Below are 12,398 nucleotides of genomic sequence, written 5' to 3' on the forward strand. Positions count from 1 at the left end.
AGCAACCCCAAGTCACATAATCATCAGATTCACCAGGGTTGAAATGAAGAGAAAAATGCTAAGTGCAGCCAGAGAGAAAGGTCAGGTTACCCACAAAGGGAAGCCCATCAGACTCACAGTGGATCTCTCGGCAGAAACCCTACAAGCCAGAAGAGAGTGGAGGCTGATATTCAACATCCTTAAAGAAAAGAACATTCAACCTAGGGTTTCATATCCAGCCAAACTAAGTTTCATAAGTGAAGAAGAAATAAAATCCTTTAGGAACAAGCAATTTCTCAGAGATTTCATCACCACCAGGCCTGCCTTACAAGAGCTCCTGAAAGAAGCACTAAACATAGAAAGAAACAACCAGTACTAGCCACTCCAAAAACATACAAAATGGTAAAGAGCATCAACACAATGAAGAAACTGCATCAACTAATGGGTAAAACAACCAGCCACCATCAAAATGGCAGAATCAAATTCACCCATAACAATATTAAGCTTAAATGTAAATGAGCTAATTGTACCACAAGATAAAAATACTCAAAAGCTAGCAGAAGACAAGAAATAACTAAGATCAGAGCAGAACTGAAGGAGAGACAGACACAAAACACTCTTCAAAAAATCAATAAATCCAGGAGCTGTTTTTTTGAAAAGATCAACAAAGTAGACAGACTACTAGCCAGATTAAGAAAAAAGAAAAGAGAGAAGAATCAAATAGATTCAATAAAAAACGATCTAAAGGGGATATCACCACCAATTCCACAGAAATACAAACCATCATCAGAGATTACCACAAACAACTCTATGCACATAAACCAGTAAACCTGGAAGAAATGGATAAATTCCTGGACACTTACACCCTCCCAAGCCTAAACCAGGAAGTAGTCAAAACCCTGAATAGACCAATAACAAGGGCTGAAGTTGAGGAAGCAATTATAGCCTACCAACAAAAAAAGCCCAGGTCAGATGGGTTTATAGCCGAATTCTACCAGACATACAAAGAGGAGCTGGTACCACTCCTTCTGAAGCTATTCCAAACAATCCAAAAAGAGAGAATCCTTCCCAAATCATTTTATGAAACCAACATCATCCTGATACCAAAACCCAGCAGAGAGTCAACTAAAAAAGAAAACTTCAGGACAATATCCATGATGAACATTGATGCAAAAATATTCAATTAAATACTGGCAAACCAATTGCAACAGCACATCAAAAGGCTTATCCATCACTATCAAGTAGGCTTCATCATGGGGATGCAAGGCTGGTTCAACATATGCAAGTCTATAAACATAATCCACCACATAAACAAAATCAAAGACAAAAACCACATGGTTATCTCAATAGATGCAGAGAAGGCCTTCAACAAAATTCAACAGCCCTTTATGCTAAAAACTCTCAATAAACTAGGTATTGACAGATCATATCTCAAAATAATAAGAACTATTTATGACAAAACTACAGCCAATATCATATTGAATGGGCAAAAACTGGAGGCATTCCCTTTGAAAACTGGCACAAGATAAGGATACCCCCTCTCACCACTCCTGTTCAACATAGTATTGGAAGTTCTGGCTAGGGCCAACAGGCAAGAGAAAGAAATAAAGGGTATTTGAATAGGAAGAGAGGATGTTGAATTGTCCCTATTTGCAGATGACATGACTGTATATTTAGAAAATGTCATCATCTCCACCAAAAATCTCTTTAAGCTGATAAGCAACTTCAGCAGAGTCTTAGGATACAAAATCAATGTGCAAAATTCACATTCCTATATGCCAATGACAGACAAACAAAGAGCCAAATCATGAGTGAACTCCCATACACAATTGCTACAAAGAGAATAAAATACCTAGGAATACAACTAACAAGGTATGTGAAGGACTTCTTCAGGGAGAACTACAAACCACTGCTCAAGGGAATAAGACAGGACACAAGCAGATGGAAAAACATTCAATGCTCATGGTTAGGAAAAATAAATATCCTGAAAATGGCCATACTGTCCAAAGTAATTTATAGATTCAATGCTATCCCCATCAAGCTACCATTGATTTTCTTCACAGAAGTATAAAAAACCAACTTAAACTTCATATGTAACTAAAAAACAGCCTACATAGCCAAGACAATTTCAGGGTGCAAAGGGTAGCTCAGAACTCTGGGTCCAGGCCCACAGCTTTATTTCTAGTCCCCTTTGGTTAAGCACCTACTGTGCTGCAGGGGCTTAGGTGTTCTTGGTCCACTAATAATAACATTCCAATGTGGGGAGTTCCAGCTAAAGTGTTTCATTGGAGCAGTAGCAGCAGGGTCCACATGCATACAGCAGTAGTGATAGGACAGTGGTGTGACAGGGTATGTATATGTGCACTAGCAGTGCAACATGGTTTGCATGCACATGTGTGCTGGTGGCAGCAGTGTGGTGCAGCCCATGCATGCATGGCAGTGGTGGGGTGGCAGCATGGTGTGGAGTCTGTGTGCATTCACCATTAGTGAGATGGTCATGTAGTGGGATATGCACACATGTGGGCAGCAGCAGAGGCAGTGGGGTTGTGGGGTCCACACATGCCCAGAAGGCAGGACAATGGTGGTGATATTTGCATGTGTACACACTGATTGTGGCTGGGTGGTGAGGTCTATACATGCACACACACCATTGAAGCATTGGGGGAAGACTGCTGTTGAGTGTAAGCTGGCAAAGAGGTGGGGGAGGGTGAGGCGGGTTTGCACCAGTAAAGCAGTTGCAGGAGGCCGACAGTGGGTGCTTGCCAATGAGGGCTTCTTTAGAGAAGCTCTCTGACAGTTGTTGGTGGTGGTGGGGTGTCTGCCAACAATGTTATGGCTGTGGCCACTGGGAAGCGTCCTGGTTGGACACTGGAGGCTTCTCTGCAAGCAAGTGCAGATGGGCAGGAACCTTGGGAGAGGCCAGCAGACAGAGGGGCATCCAAACCAGACTGGCCCATTGCAGAGGCAAGATAGCCCTGTTCTGTGCAGGCCCACCAGTCAATAAAGGACAATGCCACCTAGGGGAGCATGGTAAGCCTTGGGGGCTGGGCATCCCTGGCCATACTCCACTGTAGCCATTTCTATAGCAAACCCTTGGGCTCTGTACAGTCTGGACTCATCTCTCTGGCAACTCTCCAATCAGTTTTCTGTGCCAGCTCACATGTCCCTGGAGAACATGGGGTAATCCTGCAGCCAGGCTTCTAGAGACTACGGCAGAAGTAGGCCACTCCATGCATATTTAACTCACCACTTTCCCAGGAGCCACTTGGGGCCAGCAATGAGTCTTGGTGCTTGACAAGCCTGTCCAACATTCTCAGCTTCCTCTTGCTTTGTGCTAGAGTCTGTGTCCTCCCCTCATCCACTTTCAATGTCTTCCAAAGATCAGCTCAAAATGTACCAAGCTTCTTGATAGTCTAGTCTATCCATGGGTAAAATTCTTTCTGGCTAATAGTGAGAACAAGTTGGCCATCTTCCTTCCCTCCTCCCCAAATGACATATTTGAAGTGTTAAAAGAACAACTGACAATCAAGAATATTTTACCCAGAAAACCTGTGCTTTAGAAAAAGAGGGATAAAGACTTTCCCAGGCAAACAGAAGCTGAGAAAAATAATCACCACCAGACTTGCCTTACAAGAAATGCTAAAGAAAACTCTTTAAGCTGAAATGATAGACCACTGGTAAGTAACATGAAAACATGTAAAAGTATGAAATCATTAGTAAGTATTCAAAATACTCTAGAAGTGTAATAGTGGCACATAAATAACTTTTAACTCTAGTATAAAGGTTAAAATACATGGCAAAAGCATTAAAAGTAACTGTTAATATTTACTTGTGCATACACAATATAAAAAGATGTAAACTGTAAAATCAAAGATGTAAAATTGGAGGGAGTAGTAGAAATGCAGACCCTTTGTATGCAGTCACAGTTGTTATCAGCTTAAAATGAATTTGTATAACCAAAAGAAGTTTTACATAAGCACCATGGTAACCACAAAGCAAAAACCTATAGCATATACAAAAGTGAAAAAAATAAAGGAATAAAAGCACACCACTACAGAAAATCATCAAATCACAAAGGAAGATAGGAGGAGAGGAAGAAAGAAACAAAAGATATACAAAAGCAACCAAAAAATTAATAAGATGACAAGAGTATATCTTTACCTATCAATTATTACTTTAAATGTAAATGGACCAAGTATGCTAATCAAAAGACGCAGAATAGTTAGATAGATAATAAAAAAAACCTAGCTATATTCTGCCTGCGAGGCTTATTTCACCTTTAAGGACACACATAGACTGATAGAGAATGGATGGAAAAATAGAATACATATAAATAGAAAACAAAAAAGAGCAAGAGTAGCTACACTAATATCTGAAAATATATACTTTACAACAAAAAGTGTCACAAGAGACGAAGGAGTCAATTCATTAAGAAGACATAACAACTATCAATATATATGCAAGCAACATCAAAACACTGAAATATACAAAGCATACATTTATAGATCTAAAGGCGGAAATATAGGGCAATATAATAATAGTAGTAGATGTCAGTGACCCACTTTCAGCAGTGGACAAATCATCCAGATAGGAAATCAAAAATGAAAAATTTCACTTAAACTACACTTCTGACTAAATGGACCTTGCAGACATATACAGAACGTTTAATCCAATGGCAGCAGAATACACAGTTTTCACAAGTGCATATGAAACATTCTCCATGATGTTTGACCATGTTAGACCACAAACAGGTTTTGAGAAATTTATAAAGACTGAAATATAAGCACCATGGTAACCACATGGTGGTTATCAACTCAAGTATATTTTCTAACCAGTGATATAAAATTAGAAAAAAATAATTTAAGAACCCACAGGAAACAAAAACAAAACTAAACAAGTGGAACTGTATCCAATTAAAATATTTCTGCACAGCAAAGGAAACAATCAACAAAATGAAAAGGCAACCTACAGAATGGAAAACAATATTTTCAAACCATGTAATTGATAAGGTATTTATACCCAAGATATGTAAATAACTCACATAACTCAGTAGTAAAAAACCCTCAAACAACCTGGATTAAAAATGGGCAGAAGGTAACTATGTAAAGTGCTATATATATTAATTTTCATGATCTTATAATCATTTCATTTGTATATCAAAATATCATCTTGTACATCTTAAATGTACAAAATAAGAAATGAATTTTAAAAATATATAAAAAAGAAAACAATCCAATGAACAAATGAGAAACTTAAAGATGAGATGCATTGAAAAAGAATACAAATAGACAATGAATTAATAAAAAAGTGGTCAATTTCACTCACAATTTAAAAAATAAAAAATTACTCAAAGTTATATTTTTTCTCAGCAGAAACCACAGATAGTATATTTTTTAAAGTATCAAATATCTCATATATGAAAAATAATAGTATAAAAACATAGTTTATAAGCATTTTAGTGTTTAGTAAATAAAAAAAGTTATTAGAAAACTATCAAGCAAAAATAACTACTGCAAACAAAAAGGGAGAAGCAGCAGCAGAAACAGTGGTAGAAGGCAAAATATGTGTTGGCGGTGAAGGTACCCACAGAGGCAGGTGCATGCCAATGACAGGAAGCTGAGCATGTGGCAGTGAGGTAACAAGTGAAGAGAATTTGAAACTGGAAACGAGATCTGAAGAAAGTATACAAAGTGAAGAACAGAGAGAATAAGAAGTGGAAAATATAAAAGAAAAGTTGACAAACATAGGAAATATTCTCTTTTTGTCAATATGATAAGCCAGGTAGTTAGATCAACTTTCTGCTATCAATTTTAAATAATGGATAAAATATTTGAAGATTTTTTGGTAAAAGAAATGCAGAGCTCGCAAGCAACTAATCAATTATCAAGTCTAAATATAAGCCAAGGTATGAATCCAAGGCGGTGAGAAGAGCACTAAATCCACATTAGTCTGATGGTTTGTGTCAAATGAGAGCAATAGAGCTTAGGTTGTGACGGTCTTACAGGATTGACAGCACAGTGATCAAAGCTCAATGGAGTAAGTTCAATTTCCCCAAGGGAAATTCACTCCGGTGAAAGTGAATTGAAGTAAACCTTTATAAATACCCCCTGCTGACTTCAAGGAAAGTCGCCTTGTACCAGGGGATAGGGAAAGGAGTATTTATTGTGTAGAAACTATTCCCAAAGAAATTCATGGCTACGGATAGACCTTATGCTACTACATGGCAAAAATTCACATCACCTGTGTAGTCCTGCAAACTTTATGTGGAGTTTAGGTAAATGTAGTCCCTGACAATAAATGCCAATTGGTACCTAACAGTAGCAAACACAAAGACTCTGTGGATGAAAACACTTTAATCGACAATACAAAGAATGCTCACAAATAATTTTCTATTGACAACGTGTCCAAATAAGCCTACAGGGAAACAAGACACCATGATAAAGAATTAGGGGAGAAAAGAATAACAATAAACCAACAGAAACAAACTCACAACTTCATAAATTTGTATTAGTCATTCCTTTGAAATATCAGACTAACAAATGTTCAAATACTAATGAATTGCAGAGATGATCAAGCAAAAAAATTTGGCATTTTCAATTAATATCAAGAAAAATGACAGATAGGAGGCAGGACTAATTTGCAGCACCAACTCAGACAGACAGAGAAGCATGCTCTTTTGTTCCAAGAACTTGTGCAGCAACACACTAGGAATGCTGCGGAATCCACAGACCCTTTGAAGGAAGTGGCTTGCCACTACAGGCACTGTGAGACAGCTGAAAAATGTGAGTACCCAAACTATAACAGGGGTAACATCCATTTCTGAACACACATCCTGACTTGGGAACATGAAGGTACAGATCACAAGAGGATTTGTCCTTTCCTGAAGCTAAGACAGATTTTTAGACAGCGAAATATAGGGATAGAGGAAACAGTGGGAAGAGCCCTGTAGGCACTCTGAGTCCCCAGGGAAACCATTCCTGACTTTGTCTCACAGGGGTGCTTGGGGAAGGCCAGTGGAATTGGGAAAATACCACAGGGAGAAGGAAACTTTCAGCTGAACTCTGTAACTATTTCAACTGAAGGCAAAGTTTCCTGGATAGAATCTGGGGGAGAGGGTGAACAGGGAGTACAGACACAAGCACAGAAACTGCAGCAGGCAGAAAGGAACCAAAACTGAAATTCCTGCTATCTTTTCCGGTGGGGAGGCTTGTAGCCTGGGAAAGGTTCTCAGCTCTGCTCACTGGTTGCCTGGAAATAAACTTGGTGCTGTCATAGGGGAATGGTGGGAGTGAGATTGGCCTTTTGTGCTATGCGAGAGCTAGGTGAGGCCTGTCACTGCTGGCTTTCCCTGACTTCCCTGGTGACCTCTATGATGCAGCAGAAAACAGATTCTTTTGTCCCACGGGGTGCCCATAATCCCTCTCAAACATAACTCCATCGGCCCACACCTCCATCTCCCACAGCAGCTGCAGCAAGCCCTGCCCAAGGAAAGTCTGAGCTCAGACATGTCTAACCCCACCCCCACCTGATGGTCTTTCTCAACCTACCTGGAAGCTGAAGATAAAGGACATAATCTCTTGGGGACCCTATGGCCCCACCAACCACCTGAGAAACCTGAATACTTATCCAGGTGACCCTAGGGTAAGTTTTTACCCTTCCTATACTACCTCAGCTAATGCTGTCTTGAAAGCTCTGTCTCCTGACTGGAGGCCAACCAACACAAAACCAGTACACTAAACAAAACTACAACCAAGGACCCTCACACAGTCCACTTTACTCCCTTGCTACCTGCACCAGAGCAAGTGCTAGTATCCACAGCTGACAGACCTGAAGATGGATCACATTACAGGACTCTCTGTAGACACTTCTTAGTACCAGCCAGGAGCACAACAGCTCTGCTGTTGACTAGACCCAGAAGAGAAATAACAATGACTGCAGTTTGGCTCTCAAGAATCCCCAGCCCTGGGGGAGAGGGGAGAGCACCACATCAAAGTAACACCCTATGGCAAAAAAGAATCTGAGCAACATCCCTTGAGCCCCAGATCTTCCCTCTGACATAGTCTAGTCAAATGAGAAGGAACCAGAAAAACAATTCTGGTAATATAACAAAAGAAGGTTCTTTAACACCCCCAAAAGATCAGACTAGCTCACCAGCAATGGATCCAAATCAAGAAAAAAAATCTCTGAATTGCCAGCAAAAGAATTCACAAGTTGGATTATTAAGCTACTCAAAGAGGCACCAGAGAAATGTGAATAACAACTTAAAGAAAGAAAGAAAAAAAGAGGCAGGATATGGATGGGAAAATCTCTAGAGAAATAAACAGCATAAGTAAAAAACAATAACAACATCTGGAATTGAAGGACTCACTTAGAGAAATGCAAAATAACACTAGAAAGTCTTAGTAATAGAATCACACAAGTAGAAGAAAGAACTTTAGAATTTGAAAAAGGCTTTTGAATTAACCCAGTCCAACAAAGAAAAATAAAAAAGAATTAAAAAATGGACAAAGCCTCCAAGAAGTTTGAGATCACGTTAAATGAGCAAACTTAAGAATAACTGGTGTTTCTGAGGAAAAAGAGAAATCTTTTCCTCATATTTGAGGGAATAATCAAGGAAAAGTTCCCCAAACTTACTAGAGATCTAGATGTCCAAATACAAGAAGCTTAAAGCATGCCTGGGAAATCCATCACAAAAAGATCATCACCTAAGCACATAGTCATCAGATTATCTAAAGTGAGGATGAAGGAAAGAATCTTAAGAACTGTGAAGCAAAAGCATCAGGTAACCTATAAAGGAAAACTTGTAAGATTAACAGCATATTTCTACAAGCTAGAAGGGATTGGGGTCCTATCTTTAGCTCTCTTAAACATAACAATTATCAGCCAAGAATTTTGTATCCAGTGGAACTAAATTTTATAAATGAAGCATAGACACTGGTTTTTTTTTTTTCAGACAAACAAATGCAGAGAAGATTTGTCACACTACCAAAACACCCAATGTATTCAGGCAACAACTAGTGTGACGAATGGAATAGGACCTCACTTCTCAATACTAATGTTGAATTTAAGTGGCCTAAATGCCCTTTGTAAAAGATACAGAATGTCACAATGGATAATAATTCACCAGTCAAGTATCCGCTGTCTCAACACCTAAGGACTCACAAAACTTCAGGTAAAAAGATGGTAAAAGGAATTCCATGCAAATGGACACCAAAAGTGAGCAGGAGTTGCTGTTCTGATATAAGACAAAATAGACTTTAAAGCATCAACAGTTACAAAACAAAAAGAGGGACATTATATAACGATAAAAGGACTAGGCCCAAAGGAAAATATCACAATCATGAATATATGAGAACCGAACACTGGAGGTCCCAAATTTATAAAACAGTTACTATCAGATCTAAGAAACGAGATAGATGACCAAACAATAATAGTGGGAGACTTCAATGCTCTACTAACAGCACTAGACAGGTCAGGTCATTAAAACAGAAGGTCAAGAAAGAAACAGTGGACGTAAACTATACCCTAGAACAAATAGACTTAATAGATATTTACGTAACATTCTACCCAACAACTGCAGAATATGCATTTTATTTATCAGCACATGTAACATTCTCAAAGGAGGACCATATGATATTCCATAAAACAAGTTTCAATGAACTTAAGAAAATTGAAATTATATCAAGTACTCTCAGACCACAGTGGAATAAAATTGGAAATCAAGTCCAAAAGGAATCCTCAAAACCATGCAAATACATGGAAATTGAATAACCTGCTCCTGAATGATCTTTTGCTCAACACATGAGATAAAGATGGAAGTTAAAAAATTCTCTGAACTGAACAACAATAGTGACACAACCTATCAAAACCTCTGGGATAGAAAGAAATTATAGCTGGCACTAACAAATGGAAACACATCCCTTGCTCATAGATGAGTAGAATGAGTATTGTGAAAATGACCACACTGCCTAAAGCAATCTACAAATTCAGTGCAATTCCCATCAAAATATCACTTTTATTCTTCACAGGACTAAAAAAAAAAAAAAAAAAAAATTTATACGGAACCAAAAAAGAGCTGCCTAGCCAAAGCAAGACTAAGCAAAAAGAACAACTCTGCAGACATCACATTATTGGACTTCAAACAATACAATAATGCCATGGTCACATAAACAGCATGGTACTGGTATAAAAATGGTCAGATATACCAGTGGAACAGAAGAGAGAACCCAGAAATAAAGCCAAATACTTAACAGCTAACTGATCTTCAACAAACCAAACAAAAAAAGTAAAGTGGTGAAAGGACACTCTATTCAACAAATGGTGCTGGAATAACTGGCAAACCAAATGCAGAAGAATAAAGCTGGATCCTTATCTCGCACCTTACACAAAATATCAACTCAAGATGGATCAAAGACTTAAATCAAAGACCTGAAACCATAAAATACTAGACAATAACATCAGAAAAAACCCTAACAGACACTGGTTTGGGCAAAGACTTCATGAGCAAGAACCCAAAAGCAAATGCAACAAAAACAAAAATAAATAGATGGGAATAAATTAAATGAAAAAGCTCTGCACAGCAAAAGAAACAATCAGCAGACTAAACAGAAGACACAAGAATAGGAGAACATCTTTGCAATCTATATATCTAACAAAAGACTAATATCCAGAATCTACAAGGAACTCAAATCAGCAAGAGAAAACAGACTCATCAAAAAGTGGGCAAAGGACATGAATACACAATTCTCAAAAGAAGATATACAAATAGCCAATAAACATACAAAAACTACTCAACATGACTATTTATTAGGAAAATGGGAATCAAAACCACAATGTAATACTATCTTACTCCTGTGAGAATAATTATTAAAAAAAATAGGTGTTGGCATGGATGCAGTTAAAAGAGAACACTTTTACACTGTTGGTGGGAATGAAATTAGTACAACTAGTATGGAAAACAGTATGGAGAATCCTTAAAAGACTAAAAGTAGGTTTACCATTTGATCTAATGATCTTCCTACTGGGTATCTACCCAAAGGAAAAGAAATCATAATATGAAAAAGACACTTCCACATGCATGTTTATAGCAGTACAGTTTGCACTTGCAAAAATATGGAACCAGCCCAAATGCCCATCAATCAATGAGTGGATAAAGAAAATGTAGTGTATATATAGATATACCATGAAATACTACTCAGCTATAAAAAGAAACAAAATAAGGGCAATTGCAACAACCTGGATGGAATTAGAGACCATCTTCTAAGTGAAGTTACTTAGGAATAGAAAATCAGACATCATATATTCTCACTCATAAGTGGGAACTAAGCTATGAGAATGCAGAGGTTTAAGAATGATGCAATACACACGGGTCTGTTGGGGGAAAATAGGGGAGGGACAGCGGGGGGTGGTGAGTTGGGGAGAGATAGCATGGGGAGAAATGCCAGATATAGGTGATGGGGAGGAAGGCAGCAAATCACACTGTCATGTGTGTACCTATGCAACAATCTTGAATGTTTTTCACATGTACCCCCAAACCTAAAATGCAATAAATAAATAAATAAATAACAGAAAAGAAAAAAAAAGATTGATGCAATAGACTTTGGGGACTCAGGGGAAAGGGCAGGAAGCAAGTGAGGGATAAAAGACTGCACACTGGGTACAATGTACACTGCTTGAGTGATGGGTGCAACAAAATCTCAGAAATCACCACTAAAAAAGTTATCCATGTAACCAAACACCACCTGTTCCCCAAAAACCAATTGAAATAAAATTTTTTTTTTTAATTGGCATTTTCAGACTATAGAGTGGTGGTACTTTTCTGGACAATTTAACAATTGTCTGGGCATTTTTTTTCTGGGCACTTCAACAATATCTAATACAATTTTAAATTTATATCTTTGACTCAAAAAATTCACTGCTAAAAAAAAGTATCCTCATATTTAGAAGTAGGTATTTAGTACAATGTTTCCAGTTTTCTGTTGATTCAAAAACTTAACGAGTCTGAAATATTTAAATACATTATAGCAGGAGTCCCCAACTCCCAAATGGTACCCCTCAGTGGCCTATGAGAAAACAGGCTGCAGAGCAGGGGGTAAGTGGCATGAATAAAGTTTCATTGGCATTTACAGCTGCTCCCCATCATTTGCCATAGCACCTGAGCTCTGCCTCCTGTCAGATCAGAGGTGGTATTAGATTCTCATAGGAGCGTGAACCATATTAGGAACTGTGTATGAGAGAGATGTAGGTTGTGTGCTCCTTATGAGAATCTAATGCTTGATGACCTGTCATTGTCTCCCATCACCCCTAGATGGGACTGTATCATTGCAGGAAAACAAGCTTAGGGCTTCCACTGATTCTACATTTTGTTGAGTTTTATAATTATTTCAGTGTATATTCTAATGTAATAATAATAGAAATAA

This window comes from Callithrix jacchus, chromosome 15 (assembly GCF_049354715.1).
Source record: "Callithrix jacchus isolate 240 chromosome 15, calJac240_pri, whole genome shotgun sequence".
Classification (NCBI taxonomy): Eukaryota; Metazoa; Chordata; class Mammalia; order Primates; family Cebidae; genus Callithrix; species Callithrix jacchus.